The sequence below is a fragment of the Sus scrofa genome, chromosome 1 (genome assembly GCF_054392235.1).
Source record: "Sus scrofa isolate SSC_HxYL_T2T_F1_AM1 chromosome 1, Sscrofa_HxYL_maternal_Yorkshire_Landrace_v2.0, whole genome shotgun sequence".
Classification (NCBI taxonomy): Eukaryota; Metazoa; Chordata; class Mammalia; order Artiodactyla; family Suidae; genus Sus; species Sus scrofa.
In genome coordinates, this window is record NC_139383.1 from 181,410,580 (window position 1) to 181,426,154 (window position 15,575).

Below are 15,575 nucleotides of genomic sequence, written 5' to 3' on the forward strand. Positions count from 1 at the left end.
GGCTGGCCACCTGGCAGAGTTGTTTATATCACATAATTGCCCCTTCTACTGTCTTGATGTAGCCTCCTCTTTGTCTCTGGAGCAGTATATCTTTGTGAAAGTTTCCAGTCCACTTAGTTGAAGGTTGTTCAGCATTTGGTTGTAATTTGCTGTTTTTATGATAGAAGGTGAGCTCCAGTCCTTCTATTCTGCCATCTTAATCCCGTGTATCTCGTTATACTAAAATTTCTATTTGTTTTCTCAGGCTGCTTTAACAAAATACTATAGACTGGTAGCTTAAACAACAGATATTTATTTTCTTACATTTCTGAAGGCTTGGATGTCTAAGATCAAGGTCATAGCCCTCTTCCTTCCTTGCAGTTGTCTGCCTTCTGTGTTCTCACATGCTTTTTTCTCAGAGTGTACATATGGTGAAAGTGAGATCTGTCTTTTTATAAAGGCATTCATCCTAGTGAATTAGGGCACAGCTCTTACAACCTCATTTAACCTTAATTACCACCAAAAAGCCTACCTCCAAATACAGTCACACTGGACTTCAACATATGAATTTCAGGGCAACACAATTCAGTCCATAGCAATTTCCAGTTGATCTTTGTTAATAAAACTTATTTGCATTTTGTAACTAGCAGTTCTTGGTTTGTAAAAAAAGAGCGCACAAACCACACACTTAGAAATTCTGGCTGTTGCTCAAAGGACATTAGCATTCTGATGTAGCACAGAAGTGTGAGTCTTTGGGAACATATTTGTTGTAAACCATATTTTTTGTACATCATGTTTCAGATTCTTAGGAATAACTTTTCTTCATGAAACTCAAGTCTAGATTATAGGAACCTCCTGATTGATAGAGAAGCCTACAGAAGAAACAAAGAAAAAAATACACTCTAAATTCGGAAAGAAAAAAAATGAAGTCCATAAGCCATATTTTTCCTATAGCCATCCATCTTTCCTGGGAATTTAATATAATGACATTACATTTACTAGGATTTTAACAGTAAATAAGAACCATGTGCTTTATTTATTAGCACAAAATAGGGTATTCCTACGCATGCGATAATATGAGATATTCAAGCATCTATTTAGATGATTTAGAGCCCTAAATATTTTTTTCTAATAAATTTTGAAAATACAGCCTTTCTGTGTTACTTTAGAAATACAGAATAGACTTCTGGCTAAAATGGCAATTTGAATGCAAGGACCTGACTATCGGCTTTTTAGAATTTAAATAATTAAGCAGATGTAAATGTATTTGAACTAATTCTGGAATTCCTTATGTTTTAATCTTACTGCAGTATTGAATTCAGAGAAGTGCTATAAACAATGTAAAAGTAGAATATGTACTTTCATCTTCTCACATCCACTTAAGGCTAATTTATAGCTCATAGCAAGAGCCCTAAGTCCTTTTGCCTTCCCTCTCCAAGAGTCCTGCTGCCTTAAGCTCTTTCAAATCATCTCACTCAGTAACTTTAACTCTGATTTCCTCACCGAAACACTCACCTTCCTTATCTCCTGTGTTTTTCCCCATATGTTTCCTGATCCACACTCTTTCTCAGGTATCTGTTATCCACATTCCTGTTATACACAGTGATTTCTTTGATATATATGATAACATGTGAGCACTGGAGAGGAGCTGGGATCCCTCTGTTATCAGTGTACTCTGGATACAGAGGGACTGAATGGGTAGGATGAATGACTCTCAGGCCCAACAGTTGGAAAAGGAAGTCTGTTTATTTTAGGGAAGACTTGAGCATAGAGAAACTTCCTTTCACCCCCCAGAAGTGTCTGAATTTGCAGGTTTAAACATGCTCTCCCTTTCGCCATACCACTATTTTCTAGTGCTTAAGAAATACCACAGCCTATTCGACAGCTATGGGAACACAAAGCCTTAGTACTTTTAAGTGGTTTATTAAATACCAAGCAAAGATGTACATACATTTAAATTGAAAACATCCCCACCATAATATTCTACATTTAAATGAAAAGTCCACGTTCTTTTCCAATATGACAACTTGATGAAGTTTTCAGATTCCAACCAACCTCCTTGAAAATATAAATTGTTCTTGAAATTATCTAGGTCATCTGATAACAAAAACACACAAAAACACAGAGAAGAGCAAAGTAATAAAAGGGATATATAAAAGACTATATGGAGACTCTGCTGCTTTTTATTCCCCAATAACCAAAAGCAAACTCTTGTATTTGGTCTGTTTTATCCAGACTGTGTTCAGAAACTGCTCTTCTGTGATAAATGCTCTTAACCACATTTTTAAAAATTGATACCACAAAAGCTTCTTTTTGTTTCAAAACATTTTTTAATTGAAAAGATATTTTAATCAATCACGTGTGAACACAGAATATTTCTATCTTAGCATTATGCATAATAAAAGACAAATGGCTCATATGGTGTTTTATTGGCATCTGTATAATTAATTCAATCAGGTTTATAGGAAGATGTTGTTTCCTTTTTGAAAGCCTGAAAAATTATAGATTGCCAAAATATTTCATAGCAGTATTTCAGATGACTGATACACTGCAATCAATACATTCCCCCTGCTGATATACTTACAGCAATTTTTTTTTTACATGGAAGTTCCTGGGCTAGGGACTGAATCCATCTGAGCCACACCTGGGTGGCTGGATCCTTCAACCCACTGTGCTGGGCTATGGAGTGCACCCATACCTCCACAGTGACTGAGCCATGGGCAGTTGGATTCTTACCCCATTGTGTCAAAGCAGGAACTCCAGGCACTTCTAAACAGTTTCTCTGTCATAAGGAAGTCATCTTTGTAAGGACAAAATAAGTAATTCTTCTATTCTTTGATTCTTAGAAAATAATTAAGAGGACAGAGCAATCAGACAAGTGTAGCATAAGTCAATGAAGTAAGAATAGTAGAAGCATGGAACTAGACCACTCTAACATCAATCCTTTAACACTTATGATTTCCAGATAGTCTCAGAAATTTGTAATCATGTAGAAGACAAAAACAACAATATTTTTGCAGTTGTTTTAAAGCTTTCACTGAATAGTTATGATTTAATATAATAGGTTATTGATAAATTGAACTCTATTAACCCAAAGCATAATTCCATTCCCAGAATTCTCTATGTTATTAACTTTTGAAGCCTAACTCTTTAACTCTCCCTTCCTCTAACTCTCCCTAAGGAGAACAGATGCCTTAACCTAACTTCTTGGACATTATGTCTCTGTAGCTGTAGATTTTATAAGACCTAAAAAAATATTCACCTCTTTTAAGTTCTCTGAGGTTCCAAATTCTCTCAAGAGGAAAGATTTGTCTTCACTGCTAGATCATCTATATATGCATATATACATACATGTGTGTATATATATGCTTATACATGCATTTCTTGCATTTAAAGGGCATTGAAAGCACTAATATATAAACTGATTTATAAATATCTAAAGTATCACTGTGTAATACAGAATCTATCCTCATTTTTGCAACTCATCGATTTGTATGGAAGGAATTCTGCAAAAAGATTTTATTTTATTTTTAATAACGAGCTCAATCCTACTGATTTTTGTAACTTAAAAATTCTGGGTTGTGTTATAGCCACATTAGATTTGAAAATAATTAAAATAGAATATTTTTGTTAAAACAAAATTTCTCAGTCTCAGCACTACTGATATTTGGGGCCAGAAGATTTTTTATTGTAGGGGCTGCCCTGTGCATTGTAGTATGTTTGGCAGCATCCCTGTCCTCTACCCCCTAAATGACAGTAACACCCCTCAGTTGTGACAACCAAAAATGTCTCCATTTTTGAAAAATGTCCCTTGGGCAGTAAAGTCACTCTCAGTTAAGAACTATACCTTAAGGAGTTCCCGTCGTGGCGCAGTGGTTAACGAATCCGACTAGGAACCATGAGGTCGCGGGTTTGGTCCCTGCCCTTGCTCAGTGGGTTAACGATCCGGCGTTGCCGTGAGCTGTGGTGTAGGTTGCAGACGCGGCTCGGATCCCGCGTTGCTGTGGCTCTGGCGTAGGCCGGTGGCTACAGCTCCGATTCAACCCCTGGCCTGGGAACCTCCATATGCCGCGGAAGCGGCCCAAGAGATAGCAACAACAACAACAAAAGACAAAAAAAAAAAAACAAAAAAAAAAAACAAAAAAAACTATACCTTAAAAGAAAATATTCTATTATTTGTCATTATTAATATATGACATTGGTAACAATAATGTCCACATTTAGTAGATAACTGTGAGTATGTGTGTATATATACACACACATATATACTATAGACTATATCCTACTAGAAAACATAATATATTTGTTCCCATTCAGTAGACATTTCCCAACTTTTATAAATCTTGTAGAAATAAATGCAAATATGAAGCTCAACCAAATAATCTTTTTTTTTCTTTTAGATTAAAATTATGAGGACATCTAAATTCCTCTTCCTGTGTTAATTCCCTTTTCTTTCTTTGTTTCACATGCTAAGGCAGAAGGAAATTTTTTGATTATTATCACTACACAGTTCACTAATGACATCTGCTGCTTTGCCCTCAGCACCTTTCAGAAATTTCAAGGCAGATTAATGACCAGATGGCTTTACCTGTTAAAACTTTTCTGGGTATCCAGCCTATTTCAGCATAGTACTTTATGTCCTAAAAGGAAAGCCAAAGAAAATGTGGTCTACTTATGGTTTAAAATTCTATTTCTTCTAGTTATGCATTTTTTTCTCACTTCTATGTAACTGCATCACTGCTTTGTGGTGTCATTCTCCAGTTAGTACTGACTGCTATGAATATTGTATTTTTATTCCTCATTAAATTTTTGTAAAATATTATTTTGGCAACTCTCCAAGCTAATTTGGCTTTACATAAAAGAGGTACATTCACATTTAAGAAGCAGCTACATGCTTATCAGCCTTATCTGGTTCTGGCTCCTGTCACTGTCCCAAACATCTCCGTGCATGTACAGATCACTCCTGCAGCTATGTACTTGCATGCCATCAGCTCTGATTTCTGTCACCCACCTCCACTGCAGTGCCTGTGCCCATTGCAGGCCCTGTAGCCACAGGAGTGCACACTGACAACCAAAGCCTCCATGGCTGCTCTTAGGCCAAGGACGTGGCCGAATTTGTGTCACAGGTCTTCATTGCTGCCTATGCTCACAGCTAGCTCCTGCAGTTATACATCCATATGGTCCCAGTTCCAACACCTGTCACTCTCCTCCATTACTGTGCTTGTGACTATATCTAGCCCCTGTAGCTGTGCACCTGTACACCACCAGGCCCAGTGCCCATCACTAGCCTCTACTGCCACATATGGGTCCATGGCTAGCCATAGATGCCACATGAGTACAAGATGAAACCCTGGCATACATAGCTGCCCAAGTGCCTAGAGATTCCCTGTCTCCTGTCAATGACCTGCACTCCTGCATGTGCTGGCAACATCATACTTGCTCACTGCTTCTATAATATCATACTTGCTCACTGCTAGCTCCAAATACCATCAGTGGCTTCTACCATTGATAAAATGCCAGTGGCCAGCCCCTGTAGTCACGGTGCCAATATGCTACAGATTCAATGCAATTTTTTCAAAATTTCAATGTCATTTTTCACAGAAATAGAAAAACATTCCTAAAATTCACATGGAACTCCCAAAGAACTGAAATAGCCAAAGCAATTCTGAGAAAGAACAAATCTTGCTAAATCATATTTCCTGCTTTCAAACTTTATTACCAAGCTACAGTAAATAAAACAGCATGGTGCTGGCATTAAAAAAAAAATACATCAGTGGAAAAGGATCAAGAACCTAGAAATAACTCCTATTATAGGTCAACTAATTTTTGACAATGGAGCTGAGAATACATGGGATAATCTCCTCAATAAATGGTTTTGGTTAAACTGAATATTCATATGCAAAAAAATGCAATTGGACCCGTACTTTACATTGCTCAGAAATTAACCCTAAATGTATCAAGGACTTCCATGTAAGACTTGAAATCATAAAATTAATAGAAGAAAATATAGAAACATTGATTGACATTAGTCATGGCAAGGATTTTTTGATATGACACCAAAAGCATAAGCAATAAAAACAAAAATAAAGTTGGACTACATCAAACTAATAAGCATCCACACAGCAAAAGACACAGTCAACAAAATTAAAAAGCAGCCTAAAGAATGGGAGAAAATAGTTGCAAATCACATATCTGATAATGGATTAATATCTATGTAACGAACCTATATAACTCAATAGCAAAAAAAAAAAATCTGGATAAAGAATGGGCAAAGAATGTGAACATTCTTCCAAGGAAAACATACAAGTAGCCAAAAGACACACAAAAAGGTGGCTCAACATCACTAATAATCAGGGAAATGCAGATCAAAACCACAATGAGATTACCACATCACTCTTGTTAGAATGGCTATTATCAAAAAGACAAGCGAGAACAAGTGTTGACGAGGATATAGAAAAAAAGAAACCCTTGCACACTGTTATTGGGAATGTAAAATGTCAATATAGAAAACAGTATAGATGTTCCTTATAAAATTTAAAATAGAGTAACCTATGATCCAGCAATCTCACATTTGGCATATATATATCAAAGAAAATGACATCAGGAACTCAGAGATATTTACACGGCCATGCCCATTGTAGTATTATTTGCAATACCTAAGTCATGGAAAAAACCTAAGTTTCCATCAACAGATAAATGGATAAAAAAAAATGCGATACACATAACAGTGGAATATTATTCAGGCATTATAAAGGAAATCCTGCCACTTGCCACAACATAATGGAATTTGAGGGCATTATGCTAAGTGAAGTAAGTCAAAGAGAAAGACAAATACTGTAAGATCTCATTCATGTGTGGAATTTAAAACAGCTAAACTTATATAAACATAGTATATGATGGTGGTTGCCAGGAGCTAGGGTGTGGGGAAAATTAGGAGACTTTGGTCAAAGGGTACAAACTTCTGGTTATAAAATGAATAAATTCTGCATATCTAATGTACAGTATAATGGCTATAGTTAATAATACTATATTGTGTCCTTCAAGTTGCTAAGAGAGTAAATCTTAGATGTATTCCCCACAATAACAAAAAATGGTAATTGTAAGAGGTTATGGGTGTATTAACTAAGCATTTCTTTGTTTTTTGTTTTGTTTTGTTTTTTGCTTTTTAGGGCCACACCCACAGCATATGGAAGCTCCCAGGCTAGGGGTTGAATCAGAGCTACAGCTACCAGTCTATGCCACAGACACAATAACGCAGGATCTGAGCTGCATCTGCGACCTACACCACAGCTCATGGCAATGCCAGATCCTTAATCCACTGAGCAAGGCCAGGGATCGAACTTGCATCCTCTTGGATCCTAGCTGGGTTCATTAACCACTGAGCTAGCTATGAAAGTAACTCCAACTGAAAGTTTTTGGTAAAAACTTTGCAATAGAGTTCATCAAATCATCTAGCTGTACATCTTAAACTTCCACAATGTTATGTCAATTATATCACAATAAAATTGGGAAATAAAAGCATTTACATACCAATGTATACTTATAAAACCTAAATTTAAAAAATCTGTAATATTTGCTAGGAAAATGGCTATTTTGTTGCATCATGATTTCAAATATTTTTCTATTTATATATGTCCTTTGCATAAAAACGTTTAAATAGAATAACTTAGTGAAGAAAATAAAATTCATTTGTATATTAGCCCAGAGGTAATGATGGGTAGGTAACTCCAAAGCCTAAGCCCTAGCCTTATTATAAACACACACACACACACACACACACACACACACACACACACACACACACTCAGTATATGCATATGCATTCTATACTTTAAAGCCATGTACATAGAATGTACTAGTGAGTCAAAGAAATAATGTATGTTTTACTCTGTACTGGTAATATTATTTTTTCTCTTTAAGAAAGATATTTATTAGAAATACTTCATATTCCCCTTGGAAATAATAAGCCCAAACTCTAATTGTATGATAGAATTTTCTGATCATTTCAAAATACAATATTCCTGTATGATGTCTGGGAAGGAGTCCCCAAACTATATTCAAACATCATTTATAAATGTTGAAAGAAAGAGAACAAGTGCTATGTATTTAGAGAAGTGAGTAGCAAACTATGTTCTATGTACAGATGCACCTTTGCCTTTCTAGCCTTGACCCTGTGATTAGATCCGCAAAAACTGGGAAAATTACATTAAAAATAAATAAATAAAATTGTGTCAGTTATAAACTTCACACCATAATCTGACTACTTATCATTTTGATTTGTTTTGGTTAGGTTGATAATTACAAGTTACAATGTATGTACAGAGCGGCTGGATCAGTATTTGTAATACGAAAGAAAAATCTATCTAAAAGTCAGTGGTTGGCTAGGGTTGTTAATCAGGAGTTCTTTGGACAAAAGCTTTTCTTTTTCTGTCACCATCAGAATGATTTATGAGTTTCTTCATAGTTTAGGCTCAAGGAGAAGGGCTGTGTCTCATCAGTGTGTCTGAGTTATGGCAGGAACCATTTAGAAGAGTGATGTAGCCACAGACATAGGAACTGCTTAAGTGATGTACCTGTGTTCAATTTTTAGAAAATCTCCAATGAATTCTCTCCTTCAGTACCAGTTACTGTCCATGCCATTGTGTGAGTTCATGCTAAGACAATTTCTTTTTTTTCTGCTATACAAGCTGATAGATTTTGCCTTTAATTATGAAGTACATTTTTTAGCTACTTTCAGTATGGCTGTGGTTCAAGCTACCAAACATTGATTGTTTTACCAAATGTTCAGTTCTATTTCTGTTATATATTAAAATTATTTACTAAATATGTTGCAGTTGGGAGTTCTCATCGTGGCTCAGTGGTTAACAAATCCAACTGGGAACCATGAGGTTGTGGGTTCAATCCCTGGCCTCACTCACTGGGTTAAGGATCCAGTGTTGCCATGAGCTGTAGTGTAGGTCGCAGACGTGGCTCGGATCTGGTGTTGCTGTGGCTGTGGTGGCTACAGCTCTGATTCGACCCCTAGCCCGGGAACCTCCATGTGCCGTGGGAGCAGCTCTAGAAAAGGCAAATAGACAAAAAAAAAAAAAAAAAGAAAAAAAAAAGTTGCAGTTAAAACTTGTTAAAATTGCATTAATGGGGAAGTATTCTACCCTATGATATTTAATTCAGTTCTAACAGTGTATGGGAGTACAATGTTTATGTGCTAGAACTATTCAGTAAGGGCTCTAAGTGCAGTGAAAAAATTGCTAATTCAAGTAAAGTTTATAATAATGTGGTGTCTTGAAATGGTTGATAAACCTCAAAAAGAACTATTTCCTACTGGATAGACATCTATAGTATACACTTACACATGAAAACAAATCATATTTAACCAAAATTATAGGATTACATATAAAATTATATTTGCATTTGATAGAATGAACCACAAGTACCTGCTTGATCTTAAAGAAACTATTCACATTTATAGGCATTGTAACTAGAAAACACTTATCTATAGTCATTGCTAGTAGGACACAATAATTTTATGCACTTCTGATCGTCAGGCTTTTTTTTCCCCTGTAAATATACAACTATGAAAATAGTGCTTATACAAATTTTGAAAAAGTTAAAAACAATTATAATGAAGATAATGCATTAATAATTTTACACACACACAAAACCCACACAAAATCAATGATAATATTTTGAAAGACTCCCCCCTTCTGTCTTATAAAATGAGTCTTATCACTCTATTTTGTGTGAGGAAGCACATAAATGTTAGGTCCATGGATTCTGGAGCCAGACTACCCCAGGTTTGAATCTCAGTTTTGTGATACTGGGCTGGTTACTGATTACTTAACCTCTGATTCTCAGATTCAGCATGTAAAAGGTGGGAGTAATAATAGTGCCTAATTCACAGGGTTATATAAGCGAAGGCAGTATTAATGAATAAGAAGATTAAAGAACAGAGAAAAAATAAATGGAAATGCAGAAATATTTTTTGGCACAATAGATATGATCAAAGAAGTACTAGCATACATAAAATTAGGACCGAAGTAGTATATTTGTATATTAAACTTCACATGAATCGGTAACTGCAAAATCAAGAAACTGAAAATTAAAATTCAATAAAAGACTAATATCAGATTCATAGAAGTTCATAGAACCTCTTAAATCAAGGAACTGAAAATTAAAATTCAATAAATGACTAATATCAGATTCACAGAAGAAGTTCATAGAACCTCTTAAAACCATTTTTTCTTTTACTGGCATGCCTGATATTTTTCATAGGCTTCTTAACAATGTATGAAAAAATTGTAGAGCCCCTGAATAATGTTTACTTCTTCACTGTTTTGGAAGGACTGGACTTCTTCTGGCAGAGAGAGAGAGATTACATGCAGATTACCTTATACAAACTCCATGAGTATGTAAAAATCTCTGCTCAGATTTTCAGGCCTACAAGGGCTGTTTTCTGATTGCTTTATTTTATTTTATTTTATTTTATTTTATTTTATTTTATTTTATTTTATTTTATTTTATTTTATTTTTCAGCATTTTGTTCATGGCTTAGGATTAGCAAATACTTAGAAGAGATGTTAACCAAGAATTTCAGGCTCATATCTATAATCTCTCTCTAGGATCTTGGCCCCTTGAATCCCTGCCCCTTGGCCTTTCTGGACTCCAGTCTTTGCCTCTATAGCCCAGTGAAACTCTTTCAAGCACACAGCCATCCACACACTTACCCTCTCTTCACAGCTCAGGAAAACTGCACATACTTGCAGAATGCATCACACATTAATGTCCTTCCCTTCTTTGTTGGATCTGGGTTGCTCAAATCCTCAAACATTGTTTTTAATCCGTTTTTTAGTCTTGTATTCATTGGGGGTGTTATTCTTAAACAAGCTTCTCTACTGAGACCAAAGAACCAGTGATTTTTAAATCTGGAGTATATTTTGGGTCTCTGTACTGGCACCAACTGGCTGCTAAAACTGCTCAGCCTTTATCATACCAATACCCTCTTCAATTGTAGCCTTTGAGTACAATATTTAAAAGTAAATATTCTTAGTACATAGAACATGGAACTGACAGATGTGCTGTCAAGAAAATGTCTTCATTCATAGGCAGAGAATCCTTGATACTCTTCCTAGTAGCTAGTTTTTCATAATTGCTAGAGACTAGAAAGGGCTGTGCATTTCCTAATATTCTCTATTCTTTTTTTTTTTTTATTTTCCCACTGTACAGTAAGGGGATCAAGTTATCCTTACATGTATACATTACAATTACATTTTTCCCCACCCTTTGTTCTGTTGCAACATGAGTATCTAGACAAAGTTCTCAATGCTATTCAGCAGGATCTCCTTGTAAATCTAGTATTCTCTATTCTTTATTGTAGTTTAATTTCATTTTCCTTCTTCTCTTGAATCATTGTTCAAATATATCCTGAGCAGGTAACTTGTAATTTAGTTTATATGTTATCATAAAATCACAAAGAGTTATACAAGACCTGATGAGAAGGATTAAACAGTACCCAGAAATCTTTTTTGACCTGGATTCCAAAAGGATAGGGCTGTGTGGTTGTTTCCTTTGAGGAGGTGGGAAGACATATTGTATGAATGTTGCATACGAATGTTGGGGTGCCAAAGTGTGAACTGTGGAAGAGACTGTTTATTGCTTACCTAACAACAAATAGACTTAGGTACTGATCATACTCCTTACTAATCAAACTCCGATTAGTTGTATACACCAAAAAACCCTAAAAATTTATATTTCCCAACCTTCCTTAGCCACTGACTCAGTTTACAAAGTGATATATAAGCAGAAATCATTGAGTAGAGCTTCTAGGAAAGGTCCCTAAAAGAAGAGAAGAATCAGGTAGTGTAGGTCATTTCTTTCATTCTTGTGCTTCTCCTCTTTCTTCTTGCTTAAGATACTAATGTATGGATTGTAGCTTCTCTCTTCGCTTTCTTTGCATTATGAAGGTTAAGCCAGGATGATCTCAGTGCTGGGCCTTGACAGCCATGACCAGTTAATATAAATGTCAGCACCTCATTTCTGACTTTTTATAGCATGGAAATATAAAGCTCTAGGTTGTTTAAAGCACTATACAATGATCTCTTTTCCTTGTAGGTAAACTCTACAGTTTCGAGTTTTCATTATTATGAATAGAAAGCACCATACAATATACTCTTTTCCCCAAAGCACCTTCTAATTTATATTTTATGGAACTTAATGTCTATAAAATATATTTGTTTCACCTGAACTCTATTAAGAAAAAGACTTGAAACAGACTGGCTATAATGTACACAATGGATTAAACACATAGTCCAGTATTTTTCTAAGATATATCTTTGGTTGCTTAAAATAATAGAGGATTTAGAATAATAGTGATCCACACATCAAAGACAATAAATTATTTGAACTTACACATTTTTTTGCAATGTGTATTCTAAATAGATAGATATATAACTGAATATCCGTTCAATGCTAACCCATGAACACCAAGATATTGCACAACCTATTTGCTAATGTTTGACTCTAATGCTGTTTATGTGCTCACAAGAAGCAGTTGTTAAAACTTGTTCAGTCTTATATTTAAATCCCTAGGTATCTGTGTCTAAGTCTCAGATGAATTTTTATTTCATTATTTTTCCTCTAGGGCTTAATTTTGTGTATTCATCAAGTAATTATTCTATCTAATGTCTATGAAAGCATCTAGATTCTTGGGAATAAAAAGGGGGTAGGGGAGATACAGAAGACCAAGAGGAAATGACCAAGAGGAAAGAGAGGGAGCAGAGTGGTACTATTTCTTCTGTATTTGCTTTTTACCAAACACTAGGGTAATATCACTGAATGCATAGTCATTTAATCTTCTCAACATTATACAATAGGGACTATAGTGATAACTATTTTAAAATATGAAAAGCAAGATTTAATGTTTTATGAGATTTTCCCCCCAAGTTCAGAGAAGCACTAATAGAGAAGGGGCACAATTCACAAATGTTCCTATCTCAGAAACCGATGTACCTTAGTAACACATAAACTGTGTTTTCTCAGACCTTTCCTTATTACCACATGTGGCAGAGGGTGATACAAGGCAATTATTTTCTTCTCCTACAGGTCTACAGTTTGTTCTACTGCTGACTCTCTAGGATTTAATGCACTGCTTTCTGGGAATCTCTATCTTGGTATGAAGTTTTACTTGGATTTTTTTTTCCCTAAAGAACACTGAAATTAAGAAAAAATATTCTAAGACATTTCTTATTTGAAATGGGCCTAGAAGCTTCTAAATTAAGTTCCTTCATGACTAAAGGATGCATTAACTCTCTAACTAGTCTGTGAATAATTTGTATTTTTCAAGTGAGTGTATTATGTCACAAATTTTGCATGCTGCACAGCCCTTTAGAGAATCTGATGTTTCTTCAAAGGGTATACTCCATAGTTAGAAGGAATTTCTAGATTACTCAGTTTTTATCATTCTTGGTCATGTGTAAATCTCACAATTATCGCTACTTGCTTGACATTTTGTTCAGTTCTACCTCTCACAGCTTAATTGTGTTAGCAATACATACAGATATATGTCAAAAGATCCAACAGTGTTTTAAGGCTTCATGGTACTCTATTGCAACTACCATTACTGTTACTCTGTTATTTCAGTGCCATTCATTACCACTTCCCCCTGAGCACTGGTACATGATCATGTGCCTCCAGATTGTATGAGAGCCTGTGATCACTGCTGGGGCAGCAATGGCTTCCACAGTGGCACCTGCAAAGTGAACTACAGTTATAAGAGCAAATATGTAAGAAGAAGTCTCTCTATTTTGGTTTATATCTGAAATCCAAAAAGCTAAGTTGATGATCACTGGATAAATGGTACTCAAAATTTTGAGAGCTATCACTGCCAGATTAAGGGGAAAAAACTATTCTATTCATTAATTCCTATTCCTCAAAACTATTCAACTTTCAGGCCTTAAAATTGATTTTTGATCAAAAATATATTTTTGATCATGAATAATGTGATATAAAGAATGAGATTAGCAAGTCCACTGTCCTCCTTATCTTTGCTTGACATCAATTGTAGACGCATTTTATGTCACCAACATAATGCCCCAAATCATCTTTGGCAGAGAATTTTACACAAGGCCCAGCACTTCAAAGTCAATGAGTTTCTGTATCTATCTACTATCAATACACTGAACCTAACAATATCTGCACACATATACACATACTTTGGATTAGGCTACTAATTCAAACCTCTTCCACATTCAGAAGAATTTGTTTTAAAAATCTAGCTGCTTCTTCCATATGTAGCATAGACTCTGTGCTTTCCATAAAATTTTTCTGCCTTGAGACTCACGGGCACCTCAAGCACATGTGCTCTAAAAACCTCTACAATCAAAGGTACCCGTGATTGATTAAATTATTAACATGGTTACAATAAGAGGCAAAGTCAAAACTTGCCCAAGAAGATGAGATACGGCAAATGTGGCAGAGGGTGATACAAGGCAATCCGGTCTGAAGTTTTACTTGGATTTATTTTTTCCCTAAAGAGTACTGAAATTAAGAAAAAAATATCCTTAAGAATATTTCTTAAGATGAGATAGTGTTTTACATAGTACATGATCTGTTGCTTTTAAAGAGGTCACATCAGGGTGATGTTTCATAGAATGCTGAGTAGGCCATATGTCTATCAAACATACTGCAATTTCCCAAGTGCTTTTAAAAGGGAGTGGATAGGAGAAGAGACTTGTGGTTGCCTGATGGGAGGGGGAAGGAGTGGGAGGGATCGGGAGCTTGGGCTTATCAGACACAACTTAGAATAGATTTACAAGGAGATCCTGCTGAATAGCATTGAGAACTATGTCTAGATACTCATGTTGCAACAGAAGAAAGGGTGGGGGAAAAACTGTAATTGTAATGTATAACAATTACAATGTAAGGATAACCTGACCCCCTTGCTGTACAGTGGGAAAATAAAAAAAAAAAAAAAAAGGGAGTGGATAGGTCTGAAATCCCATGATATGATCTCTTTATTTACTTTATCCTAGATTGATTTAGCAAAAAACCAAGGATGTCAAAAGAATCAAGACTGTACCATAAATGTCACTGTAGAATCATTGACAAAGTAAGCAATGCAAGCCACACTCTCCTTTACTAGGGATTTTGTGGCCAGAGCAAGGAAGACGTAGACCTCTTATGGCAGACCAAACTTTGGGTCCCAATTCTTCATCCCTCTTTGTGTCTAGCTTTGCTCTGTGACTTTGAAAATCTTAATTCAAAATATATGTCTTTGCCTCTTGATTTTGAGCTTGACTCAAAATGCTAGAAGAGTGACTCAAGCAAAAGACTGAAATGTGGTTGTGTGGTTGATGCCGTTGTATGCTCTGGCCACCACTGAGAACAAATATTCTCTTAAAGCCCACTGGTCTCAGAGGAATGAGTAAGTTATAGAATAGACCAAACCAAATGTGTAGCTGGAAACTAAACCTAATTACGTCCTGCTGGTAGCAATAGACACCCCCAGATGCATTGCATACCATGAATAAAAATAAATGAGTGTTATTTTAAGCCAAGTTTTGGGGTGATATAGTCTGCTGCTTTACTATGGCAAAAGCTGT

At 35.6% G+C, this 15,575-nt stretch overlaps 2 long non-coding RNA genes across 6 annotated transcripts in view; one reads left to right on the plus strand and one right to left on the minus strand.

The window, feature by feature from the left end:
• Positions 1 to 15,575, plus strand: part of LOC102162695 (uncharacterized) — a 704,814-nt gene that overhangs the window by 683,911 nt on the left and 5,328 nt on the right. For 3 of the 4 annotated variants that reach the window (XR_014817879.1, XR_014817900.1, XR_014817882.1), the window contains one exon: positions 13,078 to 13,145. The exons of the other annotated variant lie outside the window; for it this stretch is intronic. This is a non-coding gene — a long non-coding RNA (uncharacterized LOC102162695). The remainder of the gene's footprint in view (positions 1 to 13,077; positions 13,146 to 15,575) is intronic. 4 annotated transcript variants of the gene reach the window in all.
• Positions 1 to 15,575, minus strand: part of LOC146406898 (uncharacterized) — a 465,910-nt gene that overhangs the window by 57,096 nt on the left and 393,239 nt on the right. Inside the window, exons 3-5 of one of the 2 annotated variants that reach the window (XR_014817940.1) lie at positions 4,568 to 4,619; positions 2,716 to 2,820; positions 512 to 851 (exon numbers count right to left, since the gene is read on the minus strand). This is a non-coding gene — a long non-coding RNA (uncharacterized LOC146406898). The remainder of the gene's footprint in view (positions 1 to 511; positions 852 to 2,715; positions 2,821 to 4,567; positions 4,620 to 15,575) is intronic. The other variant, XR_014817939.1, reaches the window with a different exon arrangement.